This window comes from Balaenoptera borealis (genome assembly GCF_965194805.1).
Source record: "Balaenoptera borealis genome assembly, chromosome: 6".
Lineage (NCBI taxonomy): Eukaryota > Metazoa > Chordata > Mammalia > Artiodactyla > Balaenopteridae > Balaenoptera > Balaenoptera borealis.
The window spans coordinates 86,189,842-86,207,850 of NC_138863.1; the positions used below are offsets into that span (position 1 = coordinate 86,189,842).

The following is an 18,009-nucleotide window of genomic DNA, read 5'->3' on the forward strand; positions in this document are numbered from 1 at the left end:
AAGATGTTAAAAAATTAATTTATTTTATTCATTTTTGGCTGCGTTGGGTCTTTGTTGCTGTGCGCGGGCTTTCTCTTTTTGCGGCTAGCGGGGGCTCCTCTTTGTTGCGGTGCTCGGGCTTCGCATTGTGGTGGCTTCTCGTTACGGAGCATGGGCTCTCGGTGCGCGGACTTCGGTAGTTGTGGCTCGCGGGCTCTAGAGGGCAGGCTTAGTAGTTGTGGCGCACGGGCTTAGTTGCTCCATGGCATGTGGGATCTTCATGGACCAGGGGTCGAACCTGTGTCCCCTGCATTGGCAGGCGGATTCTTAACCACTGCACCACCAGGAAAGTCCGTAGAGTACTTCTTTATGTTTGTTTAGCGCTGTACAATTTTCTCACATACTGTATCACCCCATCTTTCAAATGAAACTCTGAAGCTGTCAGGAAGGCTGGTGATAGCGTCATTCTTGAATATGAGAAATGTAAGTTTCAGAGAGTGATTAGTTCAGTATCATATGGCTATTTATACTTAGGTTTTCTGATTCCTAGACCAGAGGCACTGGCCTTTTTCCCCCACTTTATTTAAACTTCTAACTTATTTATTTCCTTATTTAAGCTTGTAGCTATAGGTATAAGGGGTTAAGGGAGCCAGTGCTTTAATGGAATTCTTGGTGCTTTTAAGTCTGTGTGCAAATGACATAGCCTACTTAAAGGGCTTTGGAAAATAATTTAAAATGCTAAACAAACATAAAAAATTGAATGTTTCTTTTAATTATTTTAAGTTATTGCATTTATTCTCTTAATAGTCACATTTTCTTTACTTGGTGGTAAATTAGAAACATCTAAAAAACAATCAGTTCCAAAAAAGAAAAGAACTTCCTGTAGCCATTTTTCTGTTCTAATTACTGTATTAGCCTTGTTTAAATATTCTCTTAATAGCAAATTCTGTATTGCTCCTAAGGCTTTTGTTGAAGAATTCCTGAGAATTATAGTTCCTTATTTTTTGTTGGAGGAACTAATTTTATTAACATGTGGCAATTAAACTGACACTAGGAATTATGAGCAGATAATGTGGGGCATTGCGAAATTATCTTTTTTTTTAAAGTTCAGTGAAAGAAAACATTTCCAGTAATTGTTAACAACTGTAGAAAATCCTGTGAAAAATTGATGGAAAGTACTCCACTCTTCTACCATACCTGGGATTTAAAAAAAGAAAGATTGGACTACTTAGTGCAGTATACTCACTCTACCTCTGTAAACTTCCTTCAATGTGAAGAACTTGGGCAGGTGTTATTAATAAAAAATAATAATAAAAAAACCCTTCTATTTTAAATAAGGATGCTATTCTGCCAGCTTTTAAACTCACACATACTCTCTAACTTATCCCAGCTTTTGCTCATCTGGTCTTTAAATGGCTCCTTTCATGTGGTCAGCCCACGAGTCGTGCGTACTGCCGCTCAATCACGCTGCTATACGTCGCCATCATGAGGGTGGTTTGCATGATTTGCATTTCCTGTACTGTTTGAGCTTCAATGAGCTCCAAGCGCCACGTATGAAGAAACCACTGCCAAATAATGCAATGATTTTAGTCGAACCAGATGAGCTTGTGCTGGAGTCAGGCTACCAAGTGGAGTGGGGAGGGGAAGGGGTGTTGCCAGGATTTCCTGTTAAAAAAGGATTCCTCAAGATGTCCATACATGCAAGATGTGAATTTCTTAGCAAATCTGGCCATGGAATATAAGAAGGTTACTTTTGGGAAGATAGGGCTGAAGTGCTGTGATGAATAACCATATATATGTTACTCTTAGAAAATTAAGTGTTTTAGATCTTAGTATTACATCATGCTGCCAGTGTAATTATTTATTGTGACAATAATAGATTTTGATGACATTAATTTTCTAACCATATAGAGATAAATTTAGTCAAAATTAAATTAAAGGCATTGATTACTTGTCCCCTTGTCCTGTAAAAGAAAGCTTGTATTTTATTTAAAAAATGATCAATAAATGCTGTCGGACAACTATTACAGAAATGGCATAGTAGTGGGCCAATGAATAGCTACTAAAGTGGGGAAGGAAAAAAAAAAAAAAAAAAAACCACATGTACCAGATACTAGTCTTCATGAAAAACATAGACAGATGGGGAGACAGACCTATATGATGCCACAAATAGATGAATATCTTGTAAGCATTTCAAACAAATGTTGAAAGATCCAGTGAAATTTTAAAAGTTGGTTTAAAAGTATATCTTGTGCTTATAAATAGTGTGTTTATTCTGCTCACCTGAAACCCAACCTGTAAATTGTTCATGAAATATTTTATCAATATTAAGCAAAAATAATGCAGACTGAAACTATATATAACGACAGAGATATTAAAAAGCATCTCAATAATAGCACTGACTTTAATTTTTCTTAGACTTCTTACACTCAGTTATGGTGTTATTAATACCTACAAGAAAAACTTCAGCAGTAATCCTGTTAATCATTAATTAATAATAGTCTCAAAGATTTCCCTTTCTTATATACAGACAATTGAAGGATATTCTCTTTTCCTACATAATGTATTCGTCATAAAAAAGTACCTGATAACTATCTGTGGATGCAACTCTATAGTTTTTAGTTTAGTACCAGTTCACTAGATTATATCTTACCAGCTAATCGGTGTCTGTCGTGCATGCTGTACAGCAGTTTTAAGATATTCTACAGAGGAAGCTTCAAAGCCACAGGTACTTACTGAGGAAGTTACTGCATATTTATTTAAGAAAAGGTATGCAAATTATGTGGATGAAAAAATAATGTATTATTATATCTAACATAAAGTGGTTTTATATGTTGCATGTATTATGCAGTCATCTAAGCCTAAAAACATTTTCATGTGATGATGATTGTAGTGTTAAAGGTCAGTCTGTACTACCTTTTTAATTCTCTTTTATACTTTCTTTGTTAATTTCCACTTTTAACACTAATCTTACTTTGATATATGACTTCATCCTTATCTAATGCTCAGTTTGGCACTATTGGATTGTTACTAGATTATCTGCCATGGGAAATCTTGAACCAGGGAGCACTTTTTTCGAAGAGCCTGAATTTGAAGGAGGAAAACTTTGCCCTCCAGAGCTCTTTCAAGTATTCAACTTAATGTGTTCACTGATAATATTGGAATGTTGCATCTTAAGTAATGTCATAGCTGTTATATAAATTATCAAAGTTATTACCGCTTATTTGGTAAATTAGTTTTTAGAACATTGAGCTTATTGTTGGAGATTTTAGTTTTATGTAAATATACTTGAATAATGAATAATAGTGTACCAACCTTTCTTTGAACATTCTTCTTGGTTACTTAGTTCCTAAGAAACTATTTTTTGAATCTAAAAATAAGTTGTATTTTTAGATGCTTAATCCCATGGGGGAAAGGAACACATTTTGCATCACTTGTCTTTAATTTATTAAACAATTCTGTAATGCACTCTGTGCAGAGATCATGAAAACCACCGGCACACATTTTTGTGACCTCACAACATAAGCTGCACTCTTGTGTCAATCCCGGCAAATGTGTTTATAAAGATTCCAGCAATGATAGTCTTGTGACTAAATAAGAAGCAGAAGCTAAAGCTAAGACCAGACAGATACCTATTGGTTTCCTTGAGTTTAATCTGATTAAAACATGGCTCTCAAAAACATTAAATACAGTGTCATGTCAGGGAGGTGGTATATGATAAATATAGTTCATGACAGGAAATCATTATTAAAACAACATTACTAGTGAATCTGTTATGGAAATTTCCCTGTAATTTAGTTAAGTTTCCCCCATTTTTCACCTCCAGTGCATCACTATACTTTTCTGCTTTAATGTTAAGTATGTAATTTTCTGTTGACTGAAAGGCAGTTTTCCTACTTTTAAATACCACATGTCTTTATTGTTATCACCAATCAAACATGAACTGACTCTTCATTTCAACTAGAAAAAAACTATATGCAGAGTAAAAGAGAAACCATACTGGTCGTTGGCCACCAAAACCTAAATACCACAAACCTAAAGGCAGCAACCACCTGGCTTTTCACAAGGCCAAGCAGTTGTTTCAAGTAAGAAACATAGCAACTTGGTTGAATCCCAGATTTTTAATAGCCATCTGAATTTAAAAGTAGTAATTATTTGATTTAAAAAAGTTGAGAACTTCATATCTAACATTATCAAAATTATATCCTCTCTACTGTTTGCTTTGAGGAAATACGGGTACAACGTTAGTCAATATAACCCATATATTTGTAGCTAAACTCTAAGTACTCTAATTTTTTAACAGTTCAGAAAGCACTTTTTAAAAAGAAATATTTTTACAAGGCAAGAGGATTATTTGGCTGACTTACATTAATGAAACATTTTGGCACACATTAAAGATTTCATCAAGCTATTACAACCACCCCCAAAAATCTTGGTTTCCATTTAAAATGTCACCAGTGTGGAAAAAATACCATCAGTCAAATTGCATATCTTCTAACTGAAGGGGAAAAAAAAAAGTAAAAAAAAAGAAACAAACAGTGAGCTTCCAGTGCATTTTTGGCTTCCCTTAAGGAATTCTGACTTAGATATGGTCAGTTATCTGTGGCCTTAAGATTATCTTTTTTCTCTTTGTTCCATTGTATGTTTTCATCTTCACAGGAATAAATCCACTGAGCAATATTCCTAACTTTATGTTCTTCTAGTCAGACACTGGGAATGCTTCCGTTCTTGTGAGTGAGAACAGTTAAAAAAATTATTTTTCTGAAGAAACATAGGGACGCCACTTTACAACAAAGATCTACAAAATTGCATATCATTCTTTTCTGCTCTCTTTAAAATTATTCTTAGAACTCAGTGGGAACAAAGACCCCCTTCACAGGAAACTTAAACACTAAATCCTTCTTATGAGTTTAATCCAGGAAGAAACCTGTGTGCGAGTTGTGGAAACAGTACTGGGACCCTTATGCATTAAAATTTAGCCCCTTTCCGAGCAATAGGTGTGGAAAACTAAGTGGCTGTTGCCTAACTATGCTCCCTGAATTCTGTAGGTGATTCTTGTCTAGTGGTCTTAGGCCTTTCTCTAATCTGTTTTTGTATCAGGACTAATTCACCTTTGAGGTCGGCCAGGTGTCCTAACCCACTCTGTGCTCATATACTCATGGAGTAATGGGATGGCTTTCTACTATTAGCTACCTTTAGGAACGTTCATCTTCATTGCCTCATGCACCTGGTGTAGAAAAAGATATCTAAACCACATTAGAAAATCAAGATTAAACATGAAAATATTTGGAGGTTTGGCATCGAATGTGCTAGTAGCATGCATGCAACTCTACAATAAAATCACATGTGTTTTATAATACAGTTCTTTCACAGTAATACTACCTCAGTATCTTCTAAATTTCCTCATCAGTGGTTTATTTATAAGCCATGCCAGAGATCACTATAATAACAACATACTAGCCTCCCATAACCATTCTGTGTAATAGGAAAGCTTAAGTAAAGTGGCAGTGAATATTCCCCAAACAATTGTGTAGGCAAAGCATAATTATATTCAATTAACATATATAGAAATGTACTGATAGAGATTAAGTTATTTGTGCAAATTTAGGCTACATTTAAGTGGCAGGCAGGAGAAGAACCCGGGTTTTCTGGCTTAACTCTTTCTATTCCACTGTCAACAAAGGAATATTCTGTATTACCTGAAAATGAAAGGATTGTTTCACCCAGAAGTTACACAGGTACTTTTGCTGTCAAAGTGACCTTAATCCAGGAGACTTTTGGTTCAGGCTCTCTGGCTGGTTGAGGGTAATCTGAAAGACTGAGTGTATTTAAGTATCCCTGTTTTTCTAATTCACTTACTCAAAATGCCAGCTTTGATGACAATTAATGAGGGAAACTGTAGGGAGATAATGTGTTCCTCTGACTCTTCCTTCTTTTTACCATGCAGCCAGAAGTCACCAGTTAGGGAACAGGGAGAGATGTGAATGGAATACTAGCCTTCTGATATGATGTGAGTCATTATGGAAAATGTGGCAAGCTTGGATCCAACTTCCTGCTCCTTGTTGACTCTTCCACCTTCAATGGACTCATCTCTAGTATCCAACCCCATTCTCTCTCCATATCTCTCTGAGGAGCATCTTAGGATTTCAGGTCCCTTTCCTTTTCTGGCTTCTGTTGTAACCAGTTCCTGTCCTATATCAGAGGATGACTAGGGTTATTCTGTAGGGTAGATGCTGCAAACCAAAGGGAGCCCAACAGGATACAAGTGTCTGAGATACCTCAGGAGAGCCTCTTTTTGTCAAGTTAAAGGAGAGAGGCTTCTATTTGCAGACAGCTGAAATGTGGAGCGAGGCACTGAACACAGATTAACAAATCAAAATAATGGTCTTCCAGGGATAGAACATGGACCAACATGCTGCATAATTTTAACCTGCATGTCCATGGTAGGAGATAGATGGGTGACAGTGATCAAAAGCAAGAAGCTAGTGTTCTCTGGAAACAGTGATCATAGAGACAGAGCTTTTTAAGTTAGTAACAATATAACATTTATAAAGTGCCTCACAATTTACATATGTCTTCATGATCTCGTTTGATCCTCATAGCAACTCCTAAACACTAGGTAAGAATGAAAAATCTTCTTTTACAGATCAAGTTCAGAAAAGTTATGATTTGCCCAAGTTACCTATTAGGAAATTTCAGAGTCAAGACTTGAACCCAAGACTTCTAAATGCTTTTTTTCACCCTTACTATACCAATGCCTTTGTTTCTCAATTAAGATCCATTTTTATTCCTTCCTCTTTCTCTTTTCTCTCTCACAAAAATATATGCCGGGCACTGTGCAGGTACTGGGTGAACTGAGCTAAACAGTGTTCCCTACTTTGTGGAACTTAGTCTGCACTTCTTAGGACCTGCCAGTTGGTATGGTAGCCACATGTGGCTATTAAGTCTGTGAAATGCGGCTAGTCTGAATTGAGATATGATTATAACTGTAAAATACACATGGAATTTAAAATGTTTAGTTTCAAATAAAGAAAGCAAAATTTTTCATAATTTTGTATTTATATATTGATAATATTTTAGATATCTTGAATTAAAATATATTATTAAAATTGATTTCATCTAATTTATTTTCATCTTTTCAAGGGCTACTAGAAAATCTTATTGGCTATTAGAAATTTTTAAATTACATTTATCTCTTGCATTTGTGGCTCACATATTTCCATGGGATAGCAAGCTGTGACCTTATGGGGAAGTCATTTCCTAGGGTACATTCAACCAGTTAGTACTTCTCTGGTTACATTTTTTACATTGAAACGTTTGGATCCTTTGAAGTTTGTCCTGTTGCATCCTGGTCTGGATCCCAGTTTATTTTTTCTCCAAATGGTTACCAAATTGACTCAACACCATTTATTGGGTTGTTCATCTCTGTTTTGAGAGGCTACCTTTAGCATCATGCTAACTCCTAGTATGTATTCTGTGTATATCTGGACTATGTCTTTTTTTCCATTGGCTGTGTCTATGTTTGAACCAATGTTAGACTTTATATTTTTGAGATTTTAAAATATTTTTTAATGTCTGGTAGGGTTAGTTTCCATCTCCAACTGATCATCCCCTCTCCCCATCCCTGAGTTTTCTTGGCTATTGTTTCTTCATTGTCTTTATCTAGGAAAGTTAGAATCTGTTTGTGTAGTTGAAAATAAACAAAAACAACCTTTTTAATTGTCACCAAGATAAGCAAACTCAAAGAAAATTGATGTCTATGTAATGTTGACTCTTCCTCTCCAAGGTGGTGATACAATTTACCATTCATTCAAGTCATTCTTGGGATACCTTCAGTAATACTTTAACATTTTCTTCATAGAGGTTTTGCATGTTTCTTAAATTTATTCCTAGGAAATTTTATCTATGTATGTATATGCTGCTATTTATGCAGTATTTTCTTTTAATGCTTGTTATATATGTTTACATATATTTTAATAATTTTATAAACATTAATTCTGTACTCTGTAAGCTTACTAAATTCTCTAACTGTAATAAATAGCTTTTTGGTTAATGGTCTTGAACGTTCTAATCTTATCCACAAATACTGATAAATTTACCTACTTCTTTCCAGTTTTTATACCTTTCATTTTTTTTTCTTGTCTAATTTTATTGGCTAGTTCCTGCAGTACAATGCTAAATAACAGTGGCAATAGTGAGTTTTTGTCTTGTTGCTGACTTTAATGTTTCTTCTTAAGTATGATGCTGGCTTTTGAGTTGAACTGAACATATTTTATTATAGTAAAAAAAAATCATGGATTCTTATTTTATTTTATTTTTTTTTAAAGGTTTTACTCTTTTTTTTTAAAAATTTAATTAATTAATTAATTTATTTATGGCTGTGTTGGGTCTTCGTTTCTGTGCAAGGGCTTTCTCTAGTTGCGGCAAGCGGGGACCACTCTTCATGGCGGTGCGGTGCGCGGGCCTCTCACTGTCGCGGCCTCTCGTTGCGGAGCACAGGCTCCAGACGCACAGGCTCAGCAATTGTGGCTCACGGGCCTAGTCGCTCCGCGGCATGTGGGATCTTCCCAGACCAGGGCTCGAACCCGTATCCCCTGCATTGGCAGGCAGATTCTCAACCACTGAGCCACCAGGGAAGCCCGGATTCTTATTTTAAGAACAAAAATTTTATTGAATTTAAAAAATCATGAATAGTTATTAAATTTGGTTAAATGCCTACTCATGATTATGTGATTTTTTTTTTCTTTTTAAAGTATTAAAATGATGGATCTTATTGATTTACTAATACTGAACCATGTCTATATTTTTGGAAAGAGGATCACATGTTCATGATGTTTTACTCTGTTTTCATTTCTTGCTGGATTTAGTTTGCTAGTATTTTATTTCAGATTTTGGCACCTATTTTAAGTGAGCTTCACCTGTTTTTGTTACACCCACTTCATAAAAATAAAATAATTTGGAAGTTCCTCCACCCCCTATTAATACTAGTTTAAAAAGAAATAGACTTATCTAATCTTTAAAATTTTGGTAGAATTCCCCTGTGAAACCATGCGAGTTTAGTGCCTTATTTTGGGGTGGGGTGGTGGTGGTGGTGGTGATAGTGGTGGATTTTTGGGAGGAGCAACGTTCTCTATTTCTCTTATGGAAATCTGAGTTTTTGTCTGTTTGTTTTGTTTTTTAGATTCTCTACAATTGACCCTTGAACAACATGGGTTTGAACTGTGCAAGTCAACTTATATGAGGATATTTTTCAATAGTAAATTCTACAGCACTGCATGGTCCTTGTTTGGTTGAATCTGAGGATGTGGAAGAACCTAAGATATGGAGGTCCGACTATAAGTTATGCACAGATTAACTCCTGCATTGTTCAAGGGTCAACTGTACTTCCTCTGAGGTATTTTTTAAAAAAAGACGTTTTTTTCCCCTACAAAATTGTGTGTGTGTATGTGTGTAGTTCTTTTGATGTTTAGGAAGGTTTACATTTTTTCCTTATTGTCTACTTTCATAGTTATAACATTATATGACACCCTGAGTTCTCTAATTCTTGAGATAGTATCTATTAGTTCTTCATAATGAATAATGATAAAGTTGTGTCCCCACTTTTTTGTCCATTGCTCTTTCTCTACCATCTGATTTTAACATTTTTTTTTACCAATATACTTTTTAAGTATGCATATACTTCTTATGTTTGATTTATAAGCTTTCAAAAGTATCTGAACACTAACAGCTATTATGGTTAAGGCAAGAGGTGGATCTATCTCTCAAATTTCTTTTATTTTTCTTCTACAGTTGGACTATTTCTATGACTACATGGTCAGAGTAAATACCTTTTATGCTCTGTTTTGCCACCTTAGTTCCCACATTGGTTTTGGTTTTAGTTCTGTGGTTAAATGCACTTACTGGAAGACTTCTGCTTTCAACCAATATGAAATAACAGTAACGAGATTTACTTTTCCATTGGAAACAAACAAAAAATGGACAAAATGTATATGAAACCATTCAAGACCCTGGACATCAATCAACAAAGGACAGTGACCCCTGAGAGAGGGCAGTGAAATGAGGTGGGCTCTATGATTACCCAAGCTTGTTTGCCTTGGAAGAGCTTCTTGTCCCTGATGCAAGGAGGAGGAATCCAGGGAGAGACTGGTAGGACCCCTGGCATTGAGGAGATAGAGGTAAGAGTCTGGTTAGATAAAAACAATGCTGAAATAGAGCTGCTCAAAGAGAGAATCCTGGAGATCTGTAGAGGGTCCCAGTTGATCATTCATCTGAGTGCAAATTGGCACATGCATGTTAGGAAACTCTCAAGGTCAAACTAAGAACCATGCGAAAAAACTACAAGGAATAATGCCCATTGCTCACAAAAGGCCAGAAATAGTGCCCGTTCCCAACAACCAAACTGGAAAACCTCATGATTTGGTCAGGGCTGTGGTCTCAACTGAGGCTCAGCTGGGGAAGGATCTGCTTCCAAACTCACATGGTTGTTGGTAGTATTCACTTTCTTGTGAGCTGTTGGAATAAGAGTTTCAGTTTCTTGCTGGCTATTTCTGAGAGGCCACCCTCATTCCCTTGCCATGTGGACTGTCCTAACATGGCTGCTTATATCCTCACATCCTGAAAAGGAGAGTCTTCTTGAAAGGCAAGATGATACAGTCTTATGTAGCATACTCACATACATCCTGTCACCTTTGCTGAATTCTGTTGTTTAGAGGCAAGTAGCTGGTCCTGCCTGCACTCAAAGGGAGGGATTACATAAGGCATACATACAAGGAGGTGGATCATGGGGATCACTTTAGAGTCTGTTCTCTACACTAGTGTTTACAAGAATATCTTAAAAGCAGCCAGATTAAAAAACCAACAATATCGAGTTACATCAGAAGAACAAAATTAAACACTATAGTAGATTTCTCATTGGGAACATCTCAAGGAGAAGACAGTGGAGCAACATCTTCAAAGCACTGAAAGAAAACCAGAAACTATCAAATGAGAATTCTATACCCAGTGAAAATATCGCTCAAAAACAAAGGTAACAGAGATGGTCAAAATAAAACAAGTCCTGGGGATATAATGTACAGCTTTGTGACTATAGTTAGTAATACTGTATTGTGTATTTGAAAGTTGGTAAGAGATTAGGTCTCAAAAGATCTTGTCATAAGAAGAAAAAAGAATTGTAATTAAGTGTGGTGATGGATGTTAACTAGACTTATTTTGGTGATCATTTTGCAATCTATCAAATCATGTTGTATACCTGAAACTAATACATTTTTAAGAAATAAACAATAAACAACTAAAATATCCAAGAGTAAAATAAAGGGTTTTACCTGAAAGAGAGAAGAAAGAATTGAGAAGAGAAAGAGAAGCAAGTAAGAAACTTCATTTGGCGTCATTTGTCACATTAGATACCCCTCTTCCAACACTACCATCATTGAATTTTTGATTCCACCAGGGTCATAATCTTAGGTGAGGAGCATATATCTATCTATTGTTTCCCCCAGATCTGGGGTGATGTGTGTCTATATTTGTGCATCCCTACTTTACTGGTAGGTGGTGGCAGTAAAGTCAAAATACATATCTTAGTTCTTTTGAATAATTTTATCTTCTACTCTTTTCCTTCATAAGGTAACTTTTTAAAGGGGCAACAAGTTTGCTAATTTGAGCTTCTTAAGAAGTCCTTTAACTAGACAATAACTTGAGTGTTTCATATTTAATCTAGAATAGTATGTTAAAATATTTAAACTATTTAAATAGTAATAATTTAAATTATTAAAATAAAATAATTTTAAATTGACTTTAAGTAATTTAAATTATCTAAAATAATATTTAGCATGATTTTCAAAATGCATGTATTTCTAAATACAACTGTGTTTTATATCAAAAATATTTTAATTTTTTGACTGAGGGTCTCAACTCTAGTTTCCTAAAGTGCTAGTGGAAAAAAAAATAGTACTTGTGCTTTTTTTCTGATAAGGTTTTTATAATCTTTAATTTTACACTGTGCATGTGAAAGTACTTTGAAAACTCTGGACACATACAATTTTAAGGTATATTTTTAGAATCATAATATCATTTTTAACTTTCTGTCAAAAATAGGTAGGTATAGTTCTGGTTTTCAAAACGCCTACTGTAATGAAGATACTACCTTGAAGCACATGCTTTTATATTAAGAAATTGCAAGTTTTTGGTATCTGTGATCTGGTTTTTGTTCCAGTCTAATGGCTCTATTCTCCAAATTATTTGGTCTCCCACTTTATTAATTTTATTCCTGGATCAATTTGGGGCCACCTTTATCATGGTGAAATCCAATATTGCTCTAGTGGTTTGAGTATCTATGATTTCTACTATCTTGATGTATAGTACAGGAAACATTTTGTTAAAAGATATTTCACCCAAATACTGATATGTTCAGCACTGTTTTAATTGACTGCCTATAAACCCAAAGAATGTTATTGATTTACTGCCTAAAAAAAAACCAACAAAAAAAACCCCTTCAGTTTTTTGCATAATTGATACATAAAGATTTTCATTTGCAGTAATCAGAGTTTGGGCTGCATTATTTTGTTGATGGTAGGATTGAGAAGGTTAGAGATCTTTGTAAATGCTAGAAGTCTTTTAGTACTGTCATTAACCTGAAAGTCATGAAGCATTAAAAACAAGACACCTGGTCAACCCAGACCTCTGTACATAATATTAATGAAAAGGTTCAGAGATATGGAGTACAATTGGGAATTCAGAGCAGGAGGTCATTTGTTTTTGTGGAGGCATTGGTATCTGACTCTACTTTGAAGGGTGGGTAGGACTGGGATGGACATGGAAGAACAGCCAGACATAATAATCATAGCGTACACTTAGATAGCATTTACTACTTTCCGGACACTCTTCTAAGTGCTCTCAGTGTATTAACACATTTCACAACTGTATTAATAATTAATAAGGTGATGATTATCTTCACCTTGAAGATAATTGAGTTGAAGAAACTGAGACACAAATTTGTTAAGTGGCTCATTCCAGTTTTCATAGCTAGTAAATAGTGGTACTGCCATCTAAACTCAGCTTTTCGGCCTCAGAGTCTCTCTTAATCACTATGCTGTTCTGCTTCTAATTAGTGTGATGTATTTTATGGGAAGAGCAGGATAGGAGAAGTTAAGGAAGGTTGAAATCATGGAAGCTTTTGAAAGGGAGGCAGCGGCATTCATTTGTTATTGATGTGAGTATAAAGTGGTTCAGTCTTTCTAGAAAATAATTTTATAGTATTGGGTTGGCCAAAAAGTTCGTTTGGGTTTTTCCGGCCGAACTTTTTGGCCAACCCAGTACTGTATTGTATCAAGAATTTCACTAAGTGAAGTAAGCCAGACAAAGATAAATATCATATGATATCGCTTGTAAGTGGAATCTTAAAAGAAAAAAAAAGATATAAATGAACTTATTTCTAAAACAGAAAGAGACTCACAGACATAGAAAACAAACATTGTTACCAAAGGGAAAAGGGGGTTGTGGGGAGGGATAAATTAGGAGTTTGAGATTAACATATACACACTACTATATATAAAGTAGATAACCAACAAGGACCTACTGCATAGCACAGGGAACTATACTCGATATTTTGTAATAAAAGGGAAAAGAATCTGAAAAGGAATATATATCTATCTATCTATCTATCTATCTATCTATCTGAATCGCTGTGCTGTACACCTGGAATTACCATGATATTGTAAATCAACTATACTTCAATTAAAAAAAAAAAGAATTTGAAGTCATTGCCCTCTACATATTTGTCCTAAAGAATGTTGGGAGACAGTTCTCCATGGGTCTCTCACATTTCATATGGTTTGCAAGCAGAGACATTAAATGCCTTTTTGTCCTGGACTATCTTTTCAAGGAGGTTTGTAGCAAAATAGCATTGTAATATAGAGATAGTATTTCCCTTCTGATCAGATAGCTGGTTTATTTATTGTCCAAGTATAGTAAAGATAATATCTCCCTATAGAACAAAGTTTGGGCAAGTTTCCTTGTAGCTCATTATGCAAGATTTGGGTTTCCTAAGCTCAGGGTTTCTTAGCTATGATGCAAACCCACTGCCTATGCATCATCCGTGTAGGCCACTCCACATCATCCTGGTGGGCTTTGGGGGCCAAGGAGAACTGATGTGCATGAGAAGCTCATGCTTGCTCACTGTTGTCCCAAGTAATAAGTCCTTGTCCGACCCAGGGGTGTCATGCTTGCTGCCAGCATCTGGGAGACCGTGGTAGGCTAACTTGCTAACTTGCAAGTAGGGCAAAGTCTCAGACCCTTCACTGTTTTTGACAAAAGGATGGTTAGAATTATCAACAAATAATTATGTATGATCATTGGAAAGTAATCCAACTGTCCAATAATAAGGAACAGTTTATTAAATTATAGTACATCCATATAGTGGAGTATTAATTCCATAATCCTTAAATATTATTTTTTAAAGATTTAAAGACTTGGAATATACTCATGAGAATGTTAAGTAAAAATTATATTATGAAAATGATCCGTATAGTACAATCTCAATTTTGTAAAATGTGTTTACGCATTTAGGAAAAAACCCTGGGATAAAATGTGCAAAACATAAAACATTGTTAGATATAGGTTGTAGAAATTTAAGTGATGTTGTTTTCTTTTTCTATTTGTATATTTTCCAGATCATCCTATAATGACTATATATTACTTTTATAATTAGGAAAAATATACATTATTAATGAAGTCAAACTGAGGGATTTGACATGGTATAATAGGCAGAGTAGATAGTGTATATATTCTTGAGAGGACAGTAATATGAGGATACATAAAACCCCTGCAATGAAAGGTCTGTTTTTCATTAAAATGCACGTGTACAATATAACTGAAAACTATTAAAGCAAAAGCAAAACTAAAAAATCCAAGTTACAACAGGGATAGAGGAAACATGGATATTTTAGATATTCTAATTTAAGGAAACTTAATCCATTTGAACAAAAAACTAAGCTCATCAAAGCCTCTCGTTGTCTAATAAAAAAGAATTAAGTTAGTTAATCATAAGAAACAATGTTTGCAAACTGAAGTGCTGAAAGATGAAATGATCTTATGTCTGACATTTGCTTTAAAATATTCCAGCAAAAAATAAATAAAAATAAAGTGAGAGGGAGAGTTGAACCAACCTTGGCAAAAATATTGATAGCTGTTGAAGTTGTGTTGGATACATGAGGCTTATTATGCTGTCTATTTTTGTATGTGCTTGAAAATTTGCATAATAAAAAATTAACAATATATCACTAATTTATATAGTTTAAAAACAATATTCCTCAACCTTGGCTGCTCTCAGAATCCTTTAGGAACACTAAAAAGTAGTGATGCCTGGATCCCACCTCCTCTGATTCTAGTTTAGTAGGTATTGGGTGTGGTTTGGACATCAGGATTTTTTAAATCTCTCAGTTGATTCTAATGTGTAGCTCATGTTAAAACCCATAGTTCTAAGTGGACTCTGTTAGGTAGATCTTTATTATAAGGGACATTGAATGTAGTAACGGACATTTTTTGCAGTATTTCTTTAAAAAATGTTGGTATGTTTTCTATTATGTTGGTTCATGGAACATCCCTCAGTAAAAAGTGAGAATAGGCTAATAATTTTTTCTTATAAAGATAGTCCTACTGAGTACCAGAATAAAATAGTGGAGGTACATAGCTTAACAGTTCTTTCACTTGATAAAATGATAAAGTTTCAGTGACTGTAAGGAATGAATAACTAACACTCCCTTTCAAATATTAGTTGAGTAAGAAGAGGCCTAACTGATGTAGAAAGCATAGTTTTTTTTTTTTAAATTTTAGCATTTTATAACTTTCTTAAAGTAATTCTTGTTCATTTTAGAAAACTAAAAAGAATATTTAGAGATACAGAAGAAAATAAGCATCCATAGTTCCATTATCCATGGTAAATATTGATAATATTTTATAGCATTTGATTTCAAATTTATTTTAACTTTCTATTTGAAATTGAAAAATTTCAAACATAAATGTAGGGATAGCAGTATCATAAATCTCTAAGTACCCATCACTAAGCTTCAGTAATTATCAACTCATGATAAATCTTATCTCATCTGTGACCCTCTCCTACTTTATTCTCCCTTCCCCCACACTGGATTATTTTGAAGCAAATCTTGCATATTATATCATTTCATCTATAAATATTTTAGTATGTATTAGAGCAAATAATCTTCAGGTCATTAGCACATATCTGAGGTATTGGTATTCTGTGTTGACTGAAAGAAGATCCATATGCTATGGTTCCTAATTTTGTAGTTGCCAAAGATGGTGTTGTGTTATAAAAGTAAAAATCTGGCTTATATTTTTGAGCTGCAGAAGGATCTGCTGGCAGGGCTGAGACTTTTCTCAGAAAGTAACTCCATCGGTTTAAATGATGAAATAAGTAGTAGACTGAAATCCAAGAAACCCAGGGTTCTACCCATTAATCAGGCTTTAATTTAGAAGATTTTGAGGATTAGAATTACCTAATGTTTTGCTTTAAAATAACCTAAATTGGTCTCTTGGTCTCATTTTCTTTAGAGCCAGGTAGTTTTTCAAAGGGTTTGGCAGATTGAGTTAGTCACAGTGTGTTTTGGTAAAATTAACATGGAGGCAATATGTTAGAAAGGAGTTGAAGACAGGGAAATCATTTAAGAGGGTACTCAGTTTTTGTGGTCTGAGCTGATAAAAACCCAGTGTTGGAGAGTGGGAGAAGAGGCAAAATTTAGCATCTTTATTTATAGTAAAAATTAGCACAGCTTGGTGATACTTTGTATAAGAGTTAGGAGTAGGAGAATAATCAAATATGCCTTCAGCCCTACCCTAGGGATCTAGCATAATTCTGTGCTCTTGGAAGAATGAGTAAAGTTGAGAAGCAAGAAATGATGGGGGAAGAAAGGGATGAGTTAGCCCAATATTAGTATACTGAGTTGAAATTAATAGCACGTAGGCATTTTTTGTGGGTCACTGGAAATAGAGCACTAGAGTTCAGATGATCTGTGAAAGCTGGGGATCTGCATTTGAAGATCATTCATGAAGCTATAAGGATGATGGTGTTTTCATAGGGAATATTTGTTTAAAGAGAAGAGCATGTTCAATAGTTCTAATGGATGGGAATAGGCATAGGGATGAATTAATCTAGAATACATTAAATTAATCCTTATCGAACATCTATGTTACAGGAAAAGGGAAGGAGTGCTTACTGCGGAGACTGGGAAACACAAAGGGAATGAATGCAGTGCCAGAGATATGTACAAAGATTTATGAAAATAAAATCTTGGTAGAATGACTCAAAGTGCCCAGGGCAGGAGGCCTGAAGTTCAGGGGAGGATGTGTTTGGTAGGAAAATAGGAGGGAATAGTTTTTCATGCAGAGGCAGAGGCACAGACACGTGGGCTCAGGGCAGTGGTGAGGAGTCTGTTGTGGCCAAAGCACAGGCTACAGGGTGAAGAGAATGGCAGGGCACTTGGTTCTGATATGCAAGAACTAGGAAACCACTTGCGGGGTCTGAAGAATATTAGAATCACTATGAAAATAGAAGTTAAGAGACTTCCCTGGTGGTCCAGTGGTAAAGAATCCTCCTTACAATGCAGGGGGCGTGAGTTCGATCCCTGGTCAGGGAACTAAGATCCCACATGCCGCGGGACAACTAAGCCCGCGTGCCACAAATACTGAGCTTGCGCGCCTCAACTAGGGAGCCCGTGTGCTGTAAACTACAGAGCCCACGTGCTCTGGAACCTGCACACCACAGCTACAGAGCCCACGCGCCCTGAAGCCTGCGCGCCACAACTAGAGAGAGAAAACCTGCATGCCACAACTGGAGAGAAGCCCGTGTGACGCAACGAAAGATCCCGCATGCCTCAACAAAGATCCCACATACCACAACTAAGACCCGATGCAGCCAAAAATAAATAAATAAATAAGAATAAAAAATAAATAAATAAATAGAAGGTAAAATCATGTTTGACTTTAACATAAATGGATAGAAGAGGAAATAACAGAAAAATTATA

General features: G+C 35.3%; 1 protein-coding gene and 1 long non-coding RNA gene across 19 annotated transcripts in view; both read left to right on the forward strand.

The window, feature by feature from the left end:
* The window catches only part of GTDC1 (glycosyltransferase like domain containing 1), a 384,238-nt gene that overhangs the window by 50,292 nt on the left and 315,937 nt on the right, over positions 1–18,009 (forward strand). The gene's annotated exons all lie outside the window — the stretch shown is intronic.
* Positions 9,771–17,917, forward strand: LOC309630518. Its single transcript, XR_014245731.1, has 2 exons — positions 9,771–10,154; positions 11,308–17,917. It is a non-coding gene; the product is annotated as an uncharacterized lncRNA (long non-coding RNA).